The sequence below is a fragment of the Girardinichthys multiradiatus genome, chromosome 21 (genome assembly GCF_021462225.1).
Source record: "Girardinichthys multiradiatus isolate DD_20200921_A chromosome 21, DD_fGirMul_XY1, whole genome shotgun sequence".
NCBI classification, from domain to species: Eukaryota; Metazoa; Chordata; class Actinopteri; order Cyprinodontiformes; family Goodeidae; genus Girardinichthys; species Girardinichthys multiradiatus.
This window is the reverse complement of record NC_061813.1, coordinates 7,604,441-7,619,835: the sequence shown is the minus strand read 5'-3', so window position 1 is coordinate 7,619,835 and position 15,395 is coordinate 7,604,441. Positions and strand designations below refer to the sequence as shown.

General features: G+C 38.5%; 1 protein-coding gene across 1 annotated transcript in view; it reads left to right on the top strand.

Moving 5' to 3' along the window:
* Positions 1-6,822: 6,822 nt before the first annotated feature.
* The window catches only part of si:dkey-225n22.4 (collagen alpha-1(XXI) chain), a 97,792-nt gene continuing 89,219 nt past the window's right edge, over positions 6,823-15,395 (top strand). The window contains exon 1 of the mRNA XM_047349254.1: positions 6,823-6,997. The gene's annotated coding sequence lies outside the window, so the exon portion shown is untranslated. The remainder of the gene's footprint in view (positions 6,998-15,395) is intronic.

The window sequence follows — 15,395 nt, the reverse complement described above, 5'->3', positions numbered from 1 at the left end:
AACTAACAGAAATTTGTCAAATTGATATCACGGCACCATTCAGTAAAAGAGAAATTAAATCTAATTACAAAAATTCAAGGAAAGATGGCAGAGACAGTGAGAAGTAGAAGGAACTGGCTGATGGCTTTATAACATGCAAAGAAAAGTTGGCATGATGAGAAAAACAGGACACAATAGAGAGGAAGTAACAACCGTATTCAGATTACACTTTGGTCAAACAGTATTAAACAATACATTATTTAAATTGGGGAAAGAGAACTGGCAAATGGGACTATCATTTTTACTGGAACATGTCTTATTGTTCTGCAACAAGTATGCTGTTTCAGCCCAAGTCCACTATTAGGACTAACAAGCTATTAGGAAGAACAAGGAACCCTCAGAGGTTTATTAGAGAACTTAACTGAACAAACACCATCACGACCAAGCAACACAGCAGATATGTCGGGAACAAAGTTGGGGAGACATTTAAAGCAGGTTAGGTTATAAAAAAACATCCCAAAATTTGAGCATCTCACAGAGCACTGCTCAATGCATTACCTGAAAATGGAAACAGTTTAGCACAGCTGCAGGTCGACCGAGACATAGCCGCCTGCCTATGACATGTTTGGAAAGGAGAGCATTAATCACAGAACCAGTCCAAAGGGCGCGGTAGTTAGAGATCCATGGCTCAGATGGGACAGGGAGGGTGGTCAGGATGTATGGGTGGATGGATGAATGAACAGCATTTCTGGAAGAAAACCTGTTGGAGACTGCAAAAGACTAAAATGGGGAAGAGGTTCACCTTCCGAAAGGACAGTGGCCACAAACATATAGCCAGAGCTATAATGGAATGGACACATATTCACCTTAAAGTGGCTGAAAATTGGCATTAATTATAGTCTCTAGGTGTGCAAATCATATTTAACATACCCCAAAAAACTTGCAACTGGAATTGCTGAAAAGGATGATTGAGTATTTTCTCAACACTTGTACAATTTTTATTTCTCAGGATCTGCATGTGTTAGGTTTTGAGTTTGAGTTATGTTTACTTTCTGTACACTGCCAGATTCTTCATTTGCTTCATTTTAGTTCATTCAGATTTATTAGATTCATTCTGGTGTTTAGGTCTTTGTTTCTTCCTGGATTCTTATGTTAGATGTTTGAGTTTGTATTTTCTGTTTTCCCCCTGTTCATGTTATTTGAGTAGTCTCATTATCTATTTATTTCAGTTCACTTAGATGTTTTCAGTTACTTCCCTAGACTCCTTGCTCCTCAGTGTAAATAGTTACCCTCCTCAGTTATCTTCTATCTCCCTGTTCCTCCTGATTTTCTCTGATTACCTACCTTGGTTCATTGGCCCATTCTCCACCCTCCCTCAGTACTCATACTCCCTTATTGCCGTTGTTCCCCACTGTTTCCTCCTGTTAACTACCCGGTTTGCTACATAGCTTATACCTGCTCCATGTCTGCTGCCCTGCCTGTGTTCTTTGAACTCTCCTGTAAGTTATCATTCTTAATCATTAAATATTCAACTCACCATGTGGCTCCCGGACTCTTGTCGGCACTTTCGTCCAGCAAAATTATGACATTCTTTGTAAGATTTGGAATACCATGTATAATTTCTCTTTCATTTCACCGTTGAAAAAATAAAGTTTTTTTGTCAAACTTCCATCACAGACCTACAAAAAAACGTATGCAGTGTTTCTTTGTAGGTCTGTGACATAAAATCCAAATAAAATATATGGGAAGTTCGTGGTACTAGCAAGGATAATGTTCAAGGGGTGTGAATACTTTTACAAGGTACCGTATGAATGCATTATTCTAGAAAAAAAAATCTGGAATCAGATTGTATGTAGCTAAAATCTCTGTCTAGAGGAGCATTCCTGGAGCAAGCTATCTTTGCTCATGGAAACCTACTGAGACAGTAACAGGGGTTGCACAATAAAACTGAAACACCTGGTTTTAGACCACAATAATTTATTAGTATGGTGTAGGGCCTCCATTTGCGGCCAATACAGCGTCAATTCGTCTTGGGAAGGACATATACAAGTCCTGCACAGTGGTCAGAGGGATTTTAAGCCATTCTTCTTGCAGGATAGTGGCCAGGTCACTACGTGATACTGGTGGAGGAAAACGTTTCCTGACTCGCTCCTCCAAAACACCCCAAAGTGGCTCAATAATATTTAGATCTGGTGACTGTGCAGGCCATGGAAGATGTTCAACTTCACTTTCATGTTCATCAAACCAATCTTTCACCAGTCTTGCTGTGTGTATTGGTGCATTGTCATCCTGATACACGGCACCACCTTCAGGATACAATGTTTGAACCATTGGATGCACATGGTCCTCAAGAATGGTTCGGTAGTCCTTGGCAGTGACGCGACCATCTAGCACAAGTATTGGGCCAAGGGAATGTCATGATATGGCAGCCCAAACCATCACTGATCCACCCCCATGCTTCACTCTGGGCATGCAACAGTCTGGGTGGTACGCTTCTTTGGGGCTTCTCCACACCGTAACTCTCCTGGATGTGGAGAAAACAGTAAAGTGGACTCATCAGAGAACAATACATGTTTCACATTGTCCACAGCCCAAGATTTGCGCTCCTTGCACCATTGAAACCAACGTTTGGCATTGGCATGAGTGACCAAAGGTTTGGCTATAGCAGCCCGGCCGTGTATATTGTCCAGCTGCGCTTGGAAATATAAAGAGGACGACAAATTTGAAAAACAGGACAAATCCATAAATACAAAAAAACTAGAAACATGTACAATTTTAAGAACATTCAGTAGATTAAATTGTCATTCTGTGGACACTCCTCACTGTTGTTTTAATGCAAACTCAGAGATTATGAGAATTCTTTGTCTTGTCCATTCTTGCACATCCCCATCACTTAAAGGATAGGAAAATATTACCACTAAATACCAACAGGGGGCAGTGACACACCAGAATTCCACAGTGCATGAGTTGAACGCTGAGGATCTAAGATGAACCAGTTTTTATTTGTTTTTTCAAAGCATTTAATTTATTTAGAAAGCATTTAACAGAGTGTAAGTCTGTCATCTCCAGCCTGCCAAATGTATCCTTGATGTTGTCTTTTTCTCTCACTCTCATTACAATGTAAAATGTAACAATATAACTAATGTAAAATATATAACTAATGTAAAAATATAACATTAATAGAGTAAAGGCTGACTGAACTACTATGTGCTGAAAAACAAGGCTCAGGAAGATAGTTCATTAAAATACATCGTCTGATGTATTCATTATAAGCAAACATAACATAATTTGTTAAAATTTAGTAAGTTGCTGCATGATAAGAATTGGGCTATTTATCAAAGATGTGTCACATAGACCTGGAATTAATTGAAGTGCATATATCTGAAGTAGCTCTACTTCATATATCTGTAATGTTAAACCCTGACCAATGTCTAGTCACCATTAAACTTCTGCATATCAGAGGTTTGCAGAGATATCAGATTCAAGAGGGAAACCCAGACACCCTTCTGCCGTTTGACACTCTGCAACTCTTCAAGAGATCCCAAGGTATTCTTCTAGGAAGGTACAATTCTTCCAACATGCACCCAGGAGGCATCATCATGCCTGAACCACCTCAGATGACTCCTTTCAATGCAGAGGAGCAGTGGCTCTTCTCCAAGCTCCACACAAATAACGGAGTATCTCTGAGGCTGAGTAAGTTTAGCTGCTTGTGCTTGATGTTGGAGTTCACAGTTTAAAGATGCCAACAAAACTACATCATCTGCAACTTGTCCAGGCTATACCCTGACTCTCAAATATTGACCGACCCCGAGAGAATAAAATGGGTATAAAAATGGACAAATGACAAATAAAAATAATTTATTTTAATCCAAATGTTATTTGCTTAATGATCCGACTAATGGGTTATTATTTTACCCACTGGTGCCAGTTATTGCATATTCTATTTATACCAAGGATCCTGGTGGAAGCATTTTGCCACCATCAGAGTTTTTCCCAGTTATACCTAATTGTCCACAAATTGCACAGTAATTTATTGTATATTCAAGTTAAAAATCACTACTTAATTTACAATATACATGACAGCAAAAACACAAATAATATATTTTTTATAGAATTCCAAATATATTCAGGCAGTAAGGGGTTGGTAGCCTTATTGTTAAAAAGTCACTTAAAGCTATTTTTTTTAATTAAAAACCTAACCCCCTATTCTAAGTGAAACCCGTCACCCAAGCCTTCTTGTTTGATTCGGTCCACATACAACTATAGTCTAAGGAAACAAAATAACCCAAATTAGGTTGTTTTAAGATAAAAAATTATTTAGGTGTCCATAACTTTTAGGCCACAAGACACCATAGATCTACAAAACTCTTGCGCGCAGCAAAGCACCTCCTCTTTTACCCTTGGCCATCCACTGGCGGCATTGGGGAGATGCGCGTTAATGTCTGGACCTTGCTAGCCAAGACTGTATCCCTCCACTGCCCTGAGAGAAAAGAGCACAGGAACTACATCCCTGTACACCTTCCTGGATGTGTCTTTCCAAGCAGGCACTACCTCTCCCCGCTGCACCTGAGTGCTCCCACAACTCACTGGCCCTACTGGACCTCCTATCCTCCTATTCATCAGAACGGTTCACATAAGAGGTTGTGTCTGGGCAGAAAAAATTGGTTTAGGATAAAACAGTTGAAATATTGTTTATTAGCTTTGTGTGACATAAAGGAGTGCTAAACAAGCTATTTTGTTTGTGGTGCTAAAGTGCTTGAGTCCTAACAGGCCTCTAAGCCTTGATGCCAGTCATTTGTTTTGGGTTGTATTTTAAAACTTTGACAAACTTTATTTCAATGAATGGTTTAAACACTGATCATTTTCTTCTGTTTTATCTGTCTTTTCAACTCTTCTCACTAATCTGCATAAAATATATCCGCATAGTCCATTTAAAACTTGTGTAACTGTGTCTGCGGTACCCGTAATGTTTACACTAAAAGCGAATAGGTCTGCTATTGCTAAAAGGGTACCACGGAATGCTTTGTTGCTAACTGGGCTGCTAACTCCAGATGTGACATCATCACATCATCATGCCTGCTATCAAGACTGCCAAATTGTGAGTCTATATCCGTTAGTTTCACATCCTGTAAGCGAATAAATGTTTTTAGCCACCATCTTTAGAGTGTCAACTCCATTCATAATTCTTTTTGATGAAGGCTAATTCAACATAACATTAATCAATCAAACTACATTTCTATAGCACCTTGGCCAATGCATTGGCTTCACAATAAAATGCATATTGCTTCACAATAAAACAAATAAATACAGAGCACAATAAAACAAAAAAATTTGTGTCAAGTAAAAACTAGAAATACCAACACATTAAAAGGAAATTTAAAGCACTAAAAACAGTTAGTTGTTCTTAAAAATCAATTGTCCAAAAGGTTATTGATGTCTAATTCGACAAGTCATACTTTTAAATATTTGATTTTCATTCCACTTTGGATTTTGAACTGGTTGTTTGGACATATTCCAACTGTTGTTCTTAATTAGTTTAACGGTAATTTGACCTTAATCCCAATGCATCAAAACATATTCACATTGAGCTATGAAATCATTGCATAATTTTATTAGTAATTGGTATCAGTTTTATTCTTTTGTTTTTTATATAGTTTATTAGTTTACCTTACTCTTTTCATTTAGCTTACAGTTTTAGATGAATGCTTGTAGTCTAGTTAAAGAGTTTGTGAACTGAAGTAATTTAACTTAAAGTTTAGTTATTTTGTTAATAAAGTATAGTATTTTGAAGAGAGATTGTTATGTGTTTGATTTGCATATGTGTGCAGGGCTTGGGGTTTGAATTACTCCTTCTATTCTTCTACAATACCAACCCTCCCCAGGCAGATATTCATGAAACAATAACTGACAGAGACTGAGATCTGTTTTGCTATTAATTCCGAATAATCAGATGGCGTGCAGAACCAAACCTATTGTAGCACAATGATGACTAAACCTTACAATCCTGTCCATGAACACCACAAACAGGATGGGTACAAGAGGTAGTCCAAGTGGACTCCATGCAGCAAAATAATTTAATTCAACACAATTCAGGCAGAGCTCCTGCTTTGGGGATACCAGATGGCCTCTAAATGGAACCCTGGCATTCCATATAATGCCTCAGAGGACATGATTGCAAGGCTTTTCCAGATCCACAAAATTAATGGAGCAATCAGACACCCATACCTGATGCGGTGTTCCAGGACCGATCAGGTATTGCTTATTGCTATTAGGGAGAGTCACAGCGGCATACAGAACACTTACATAGGCATACAGCCTTTCCTTTGCCTCAGTTGAAGAAATCTACTGCAGGATGAGCTATTGCAACATGCTCATTCAAAAACCAAGTGTGCAAATGTATTACATTTCTGTAACAATTTTATTTCTTTTAATTAGTAACATTAGTGACATACACAGTCATCCAACCTGCAGTGCAGATGCTTTTTCATGTCTTGTTGTGAAGCTTCTGAGTCCTGTAATTTAATTTAACCCCTGAGCAGCTGCAGAGAAAATACTCTTTCTGTTCAATCACAGGACTGACACAGGCTATCACAGAACTACTGCTAAATTATTTACCTCTTCACACATGATCCTGTAATCTCAATAAAAAAGCCCAGACTCACTTATTTTTCATTCACCCAGTCATGGAAACTCCTAAACTCTTCTGTCTTCACTCCACACTTCATATTAAAAGAAACACTTCTGAAGATCTACACTAATTCAGTCGTTTTCACACTGTGGTTTCTCCACAGGTCACATGTGAGGGTGCACAGGTTTCCACATCGGATCCACACTGGTCTATGTTGTGTCACTTTCTGTGGCGGAGCCGGCCACAGTTTACAAAAGCGGCCCTGACACTCCCACCACTCCCTCTGCCAACCAGAGAGAGGGCTGCCACTGGCGAGTCAGGACGACTCTTTTCACCTTCTGCTTCCACAGTGGCATTCATTACTGGATTCCAGCAGCTGGAAAAGAGAAGGTAAGGCCTTGTTACATGTGTACTTTATGTAATGGGAGTCTTTCCAATTAGAGCACCAACAAGATGTCAGTTTTTAGAAAAATGTTCACGTTTGTGATTGGTGTGTTGGTGCTGCTATGAACTCTTCACAAGTGTCATTTATGTATTTTTCGAATGAGATGCTTCTATGATCAGGGTTAGCTTTGGCCATAGAAGGTCAGCCACCAGGATAACAGGAGGACAAGCTAAATATACAGTGTAGCAGCGTGCATGAAGCGCTGTGATTACGGGTCAGAACAATCTTCGGCTTTGGAGCAAAGGCACTGGTTCCTTCTGTGTTTTTTGGCATTCAAAACCTGTCTCCTTAAATAACTTCTAATTACAGTATGTACATGTGTGGAAACGATGTAGAAGTGGTGCAGGATGCTTTTTAAGATGGTCATAGGATACGGCAAGGTCTCATCCTTAGTTGTATATAGCATCAGTCATTCAGTGGTTTTGGGAATCCTGCAGACATCTACTGTGTCTTTCTAATGATACCTGTGCAAACTGTGGCAAACTGGGAAAGACTGTGGAAACACTGGGCTGAATGTTGGTTTGAGTTGGCAGAGAGCAGACATCTGTGATATATGTATATATGCAAACAGTGCATTGCAAAACTATGTACTGGCTGCATTTTGTTTTTTACCTTTCATTGTACAACAACAAACTTCAATGTATTTTAATATCATTTAATGTGATAAACCAACATAATGCATTATTGTGAATTGGAAATAAAATCAAACAGGAAGTTTTAGAATATTTTACAGATAAAATTCTGAAAAGTATACTGTAGCATGCATTTCTGTTCTGTCTCCCTGAGTCAGTGCTTTTGGTGTATGTCTCGATCTGCTTTGGAGATCTAGAGAATTAATTCTATTCCCATCTTTGTTTGTAAAATAGCTCAAGCTCAGTCAAATTTGATGGAGGGTGTCTTTGTTGGATTATACTTTGACTGGACCATTGTAATTTATCAATATTCTTTTATCTTAATGATTCCATTGTAACTCTGGCTGTATGTTTATTATTGCTCCTCTCCAAGTGTTTTGCAGCCTCTGTCAGGGTTTTTTTCAGGATTGCCCTGTATTTTGCTCCAACCATCTTGTCAGCTACTCTGACCAGCTTCCCCGTTCCTGCTTAAAAAGCACCACCACAGTATGATGCTGCCACTTCCGTATTTCAGGGTGATGCACAGTGATAGTTGTCATCCACGTGTAATGTTTTGCATGTATGCCTAAAAGTTCAGTTTTAACCTCATCTGGAAAAACATGTTTGCTGTGTCTCCGACATGGCTTCAGGCAAACAGAACTTTTTGCCACACCATCTGCTTGCTGGGTTCCGTGGTCTTCCTTGATCCTGTTTTGTTCAATAATGTTCTCTAACAAACCTTTCAGTTTGTACCTTAGAGAGCAGAATGATTTATTCCCAGATTAAATTACCCATGAACAGAATAAATTTCCCACTTCTCAAGACAGATGCCTGGACTACATTTTATTTAGGGGCATCAGAAAATTTTCATATATGTATATTTATATGTATTTTTATTTTGCAAATGATAAATTACTGTTGTCTGGCAACAAAAATGCTCTAGATTTAAATCCCAACTGGAGCCTTTTGGTGTGGAGATCTCATGGTTTCCGTATGCATGGGTGAGTTTTCTCCAGGTACTCTGGATTCCTCCTGCAGTGTAAAAACATGCATGATCAGTTAATTGCCCTTAGGTGTGAGTGTGTGTGTATGGTTGTCTATCCTGTGTGTCTCTCTGTTGCCTTTTGTATGAATATTGACTGGTTCAGGGTTTACCCATTGCCCACTGAGCGCTGGAAATAGGCACCAGCAGCCTGCAAAGAATAAATAGGTATACGAGACAAACGTGTTGTTTACTGTCCGTTCCAAAGCTATGCACTTCTTTGGGTAGGTACATCACATAATATCCCAGTAAATCACGTTCACATTTGATTGTCATGTAACAAAATGTGAGAATGTTTAGGAGGTATGGACACTTTTCCAAAGTACTGAATATATCAAATAAAACCTTGCAAAAACAACTCTAGGTTTTAGCACTAAAAATCTCATCCATGTCAAACAAGGCGGTATATTGTATGCAGCATTTCCAGGACTTTTAAATAATGTTGGGGACCAATACCAGCAGCATCTGCTCACAAGGAATGTTGTGCGATCCTGCAGAGCTGGCAGATGCAGCTGATGTGGTCAGTGTGTTGAACTTGATGGTTTTCCAGATGTAGGGCGGGGTTATGGAGAAATCCTATTCCAGAAGCCACCTAGCCACACATATGTTCTCCTTATGAATAATGAAAAGCCAAGGCACCATGGTGGAGTCGCGAAGGTGGGTATCAGAGTGAGGGGCATGTGGAGGTTTTGATGCTCCAAATAGAGATCAATGTGTTATAAATAACTCAATGTAGTTTTTCTCTTCTTCTTGAAGCACCACTGGAGATCAAGACACATCAAGACGAGTGTGTGAGGGAGCAATCGCTGTAAAAATGGATTGTACTTTGAAATAAAGATAAAATCCTTACAGAGATGGCATTTTAAACCGGCGGCTTTGTAATTTTAAATTAGCATTGTTAGCACAGATATCATTGCAGAAATAGCACTCTTGATGTGTATTACCCTGAGAATTTACATTTTTACCTTAACTCTACAGTTTCCAAAAAAGAAAACGGGTAGTTTTGATTAAACCTCATGTGCAACAGAACTCTAGAGCAGAGGAAAACTCACGCACATCAATATAATGTTTCCTTGCATATTCTGGTTCTAAACATACAAGAACAAACATTTACCAAGACGGCCTTATTTAGACTGGGAACCACTGTAATTTAGACCTGCAGCTGTATGGCTGCGCACTGACTTGCTCTAGAGATGTAATATGTTTCAGTTAATTGTTGTTCTACTTGGCAAATACTTTGATTTATTTGAAAGGGTAAAAGCAAAGACAGATAATCATCAGCATTTACCTCCACCAATAAGGCAAGAAATTATGCCCAGTCATAACGCCGGATGAAAGGAAAGTCTGTTGTGCCACAGATAGACCATGGAATATACTTATGTTTGTTCTTTGCATTAAAGTTTATTTCTTAACCTTTATTTAACGAGAATAAATTTGCATTGAGAGTAAAATCTACTTTTTCAACAGAGTTCTGGCGAGTAAAGCACAAATATTGTTACCAGGTTAAAAAGAACCAACAAACTATAAAAAAAAACAACTTTGGTTTATGTTATTGAATCAGCCTCAAGAAGTGCTCATTTGGATTTAAAAGCACTGGAATAAATTCAGTTAGTGTCCAGGGGCCTCATGTATGGAAGAGTGCGCAGTTTCATTCTAAAAGTTTGAGATAGGGAGAAATTCTGAAACTTGCGGCACAAAAAACAGTTCAGATGTACGAAACTGAGTGTAGAGATGTCACCGCACACATAGCGTTAAAACATCCCAATTAGGGGAGAATTCGTCATGGCTGCACATGGCGCTTAGACCGCACGGTCCCCGCCCCTAAATACATATGCAAAATAGAATAATTAGCCGGAAGTCACCCATCAAGAAGAAGCTGAGTACAGGAAGGACCGCTTTGTGGCATGGTGTGGAAACAATCATCTCATTTTGAACGTGACCAAAACAAAGGAGATGATTGTAGATTTTAAGAGAAACAGGAATAAGTCAAAAACTATTTCTATCATTGGAGAAGAAGTGGAGGTGGTGGAGGAGTATAAATACCTCGGTGTTCACCTGGACAACAGACTGGAGTGGAGATGCAACTGTGAAGCCGTCTACAAGAAGGGACAGAGCAGACTGTACTTCTTGAGGAAGCTTATATCATCTATAAGTCTGTTGTGGAGAGTGTGATCTCTTCTGCCATCATCTGCTGGGAAAGCAGCATCAGAACCAGGGACTTAAAAAAGCTCAACAACTTGATGAAGAAGGCTGGCTCTGTTCTGGGGACTCCTCTGGAACCTCTGGAGATCATTGTGGAAAGACGGATTCTTCATAAAATGAAGAAAATTATGGAGAACCCTGAGCATCCTCTTCATGAGACTGTCCTACAACAACAGAGTGTCTTCAGTCAGAGGCTTCTTCAGATCTGCTGTAAGACGGAGCGCTACAGGAGATCCTTCCTGCCCACAACCATCAGCATCTACAACGGCTCTTTGAAGAAACCTTCATAATGAGCTACAACAACATTTAATTTCCCTTTGGGATTAATAAAGTATTTTTGAATTGAATTGAATTACGTGTCCAAATAACCATGGCAACGCTGCTGTGACAGTCAAAGAACCAGTTCCTGTCGGGGGAAAAACGCTGAGCAACACTGTCTACACACCATGAGGGATGTTTGTAGTGAATTAGAGCAAACCAACAACTTCTTGAATGACATCCGACACTCAAACCTGACTTGAAATAAAAAAGTTTTCAGCTCGAACCCATTAAGTTGTACAATGTTCTGCATAAAATCAACATGGCACTCTAGCTGCTGCACTAAGCTCAATTACAGCTCAGTGCTGATCATTATAATGTGAATATTCCATCCATATTTCTGTCAGGAAGACTGTCACCACACACACTATGTGAAGTTCTTAAAATCTTTAAAAGCGTTCAGGGCGCCACATAAAAAAAATAGAAAATCACCTAGAAGTCAGCCATTGCGCACGGAGTCTGCTTGAAGTTTGTTCCCAACACTTATAACTATTATTGTATAAAGGAATTATGAGCTGAGGAGGCCAACGTACCATTGCATTTGTGAGACACATTAGCACGTCATAAATAGGTTGCAAATATATTGAATGAAAATGCCTCTTATTCATAAATTCATATTCCCTTACAGCTGGTGCCCTTATAGCAGTATAAGTGCAGTCTGTAGCTCTGATTACATTCAGAAATAGGCTCCTCGCTGCAAATGAGATCCACAGTTTAGGAGAACGTTTTATAAATAAGCAACATACAGACCTATATGGCTGGCATGGCCCGGCTCAGGGATGACTGTTAAATACCCGACCTGTCTGTCAGCTCCCTCTGAAAAGCTCCACGAAAGGACCGCTGGATAGTGAGAACTGGAACTGGCACCGGAGATGCATGGTTCCTCCTGGTTCCCCTCTGTAACACTGAGGCCGGCTCCATGTAGAGCTCCAAAATAATTGCCCTGGGTAATCTAAACCGGCTAATAAGCCATGTATCATCATGTACCAGCAGGTCAATCTGAATAAAACGATCCCTCCAACGTCTTCCATCCTCCAGCTGCGCTAGAGCCATCATTCCACAGTTACGCGCAACTTTATACAGCTATTTATGGACATGTGTGATTGTCTCCTGCTTGTCCAGCGTAGGAATTTTCACATTGTTTAGGAATTTTTCGTTTGCGTGGACTTACGCACACTTTCACGCAACGATCATTTTTGTATATGCCAAGTTGTGCGTAAAACATGGTGCCACAAGATTTTTGTGCCTAAGCACGGTTTGTACAAGAGGCCCCAGGTCTCATGTAGCAAATTCCAAGCAAAGGGACCGGAGCGAACAAAAGCCTTTTTACCCAATGCAATCCGAAAATAAAATCCTTTAGCTTTTGCTGAGATTTCTAGTTGCTGGGTCTTGATAGGTTTCATAGTAGCTCTGGAAAATAAGCAGCTTTATTGTAAACAAGATACAGTTGAGGTGTAAAAATACATGCTCTTGCAGTTCTAGGGCTTTACATGTCAGAACATAACAACAACCTGGTCTTGTTCAGGTTCTACAATATTTAAATTTAACCATAAGTGTCCACATTAGAGTCCACACTGTCATTATTTAATAAACAAGGACAAAGACACAATGAAAAGGCTGTGTGTAAAAACTATAGCATATCCTTGCTGCTTCCATAGGATTGAAAAGTCAAAGTAACAGCTAGATCTGCTGATCAAATGCACCTGATGAACTAATCATTATTAGTGTGACCACCTGTATAAAAGCAGGAAGTTTTGGTAAACTGCTGGTCTGAATGTATGTCTGTGTTAACACAATGTTAAGATGGTAAGATATTAGCAATAAAGTAACTGTTGCTGCCCATCAGCCTAAGGCAACCGCCAAACCTCTAACATGTGAGCATAAAAGAAAATTCACCAAATATATCAGATAGTGCAATGTTAAAAAAGATCGCAAAAAAAACCCAAGAGCTCCAGAATCTAAAGACCTCAGTTAAAGTCACCCTTTCCTTTGGAAAGATGAGACCAATGTACAAATGTTTGACCATCATGCACAGGACTGTTTCTAGAGAAAACCAAACACGACTTATAAGCAATACATAAATTAATGTCAACAAATTGAAGCAAACTTAAGCAATATAAAGATTAATGGGCAAAACGCCTTTGGAATAATGTGAGATACTGATAACCAGATAATGACTATTTCAACCACCTTCAACTTACTGCTCAAGGTGGTTCTCCAAGAATCTTCAGATGTACTTTCTGGTAGTCTGTCGTGTTTTTTGTGGAACAGGTGATTTTTATTACTTTTCTAAATGTAAAAACCCTAGAATCTAAATGGTTCATTCATACTGTGACTGTAGGACATCTGTTCTTAAACAAGCAACATGCAGCACTCTATTGTGTATTAGACTGTAACGCTGAATATTTTGTTGAGAGGAAAGACCAGATTTTATGCAAAAAGAGAATGTTCCTAAGGCTTTACAACAAGTAAAACTAAATAATTTAACCACCCTCAGTACAATTTGAAACAGCGAAAGTTACAACAATATTTTTCAGGATAATTAAACTTTTTAAAGCTTGTAGGTGAAACCTATGTGTTCCGTTTTTGGTTTTGTCACTTAAATATTCCATATTAGGTTTATTCTTTAGTTTAGAGATTCCAAGAGCTCATTGTTTTCTGTTCTTTGAAGATTTCATGTATTTAGATTCAGACATGCTCATCCATGAGGAGTGAATGCTGCAAGTCACTGACAACAATGCAATCTGCTGGGTTTCCTTAGATAAAACACTTTTTAACCAAGTTGAATAATACACTGAATTTAACTGCATTGTCTGATAACTAGGATCAAAGGGAATGTATGTACTTGGAATGTGTATGATTTGATTGAATTGACTTTGTAAAGTGCCTTGAGACAACATTTGTTGCGAATGGCGCTATATAAATAAACTGAATGGTTTTAGTTTTCAGTTTCTCTCTTTCGTTTCTATTTCATTTATCTGTCTTTACTTGAGGTCTGTCTTTATTTATTACCTCTGCCAAGGAGGTTGTGTTTTCAGTTGAGTTTGTTTGTCTTTCTGTGTGTAAGCAACTTTACAGAAAAAGTTACAGATGAATTCTTAGGAATTGTTTAACAGAGATGTGTCATAAGAATCCTTAAAGTTAGGTGGTGATCTGGATCACGACCTGAAGCTAGGATTTAGTTTTTGTATGGTGTCTGTGACCCTACGTTGGGTGGCGGATGTATGCAGTCTCTGACTATCTTGTTAACTTCCTGTTTTCCTCTCACTGCTGTCTCTACGTTTGACGTCTTTGGCTTGTTTTTTTTTTTATAGCTATTGGGTCAAGTTGTGTTCTGTTTCTGGTTTATATGCCTTTGTCATCTTCTTCTACTGTTGTTTAATGGCAGGTGGGTAAGAGATAGAGAAATATATTTTCAAAAGCCTTTGCTTTCCAGAAACAACTTGTTTGACCAGATACTTGTAATAATGCAGATCCAAGAACATTTTCCAAAAGGAAAAAATATAAGATTTTCAAGTTGTCATTTGTTCCTGGATTCTTACCAGTTTGGGTCCTCCATAATAACCATATAGAAAAACGTTTCAGAGCTTAAAACCAGAACTGTAAAAAATGTATCAGTGCATTACAGTTTCAGAAACTGTAAATACTGAAAGGGGAAAAGTAATGAAAAGTAGTTTCAACAGAAATGGGTTGAAAACTAACAGATCTGTCTTTTACATGAACAAAAAGAAAACAACAGACAAAGGGAAAATGTATGCAATTGTTCCAGTAGCCCTCTCTCTACACGTGGTTAACAGCAAACAGGTTATTAAGGTTAAAAAACTGTCAGCTTACAGAAATTACCTATGGTGTTCAACATGTGCAGTGTTGGGATCTATACATCTTAATGTACATATCAATTATATTTAGGAAATTCCCAGAAAATTACAATTTCTTTTTAGAATTACTACCAACATCACAAAAAGTTTATTAAAAATTTTTTAACAGGTGTTTAAATAGCTGGAAAGAAAGTATTGCTAAATGGTTAACCAAATGTTTTAGTTTTAACGTTTATAGTGACAGGGTATGTTACCAAAATGTAATAGAAATGGATTTCCTTAAAAGTTTTAATTCCTAAAATTTCACTTTTTTTTTTAAATTCCTTGGATTTCACTTTAATGTATACATGTA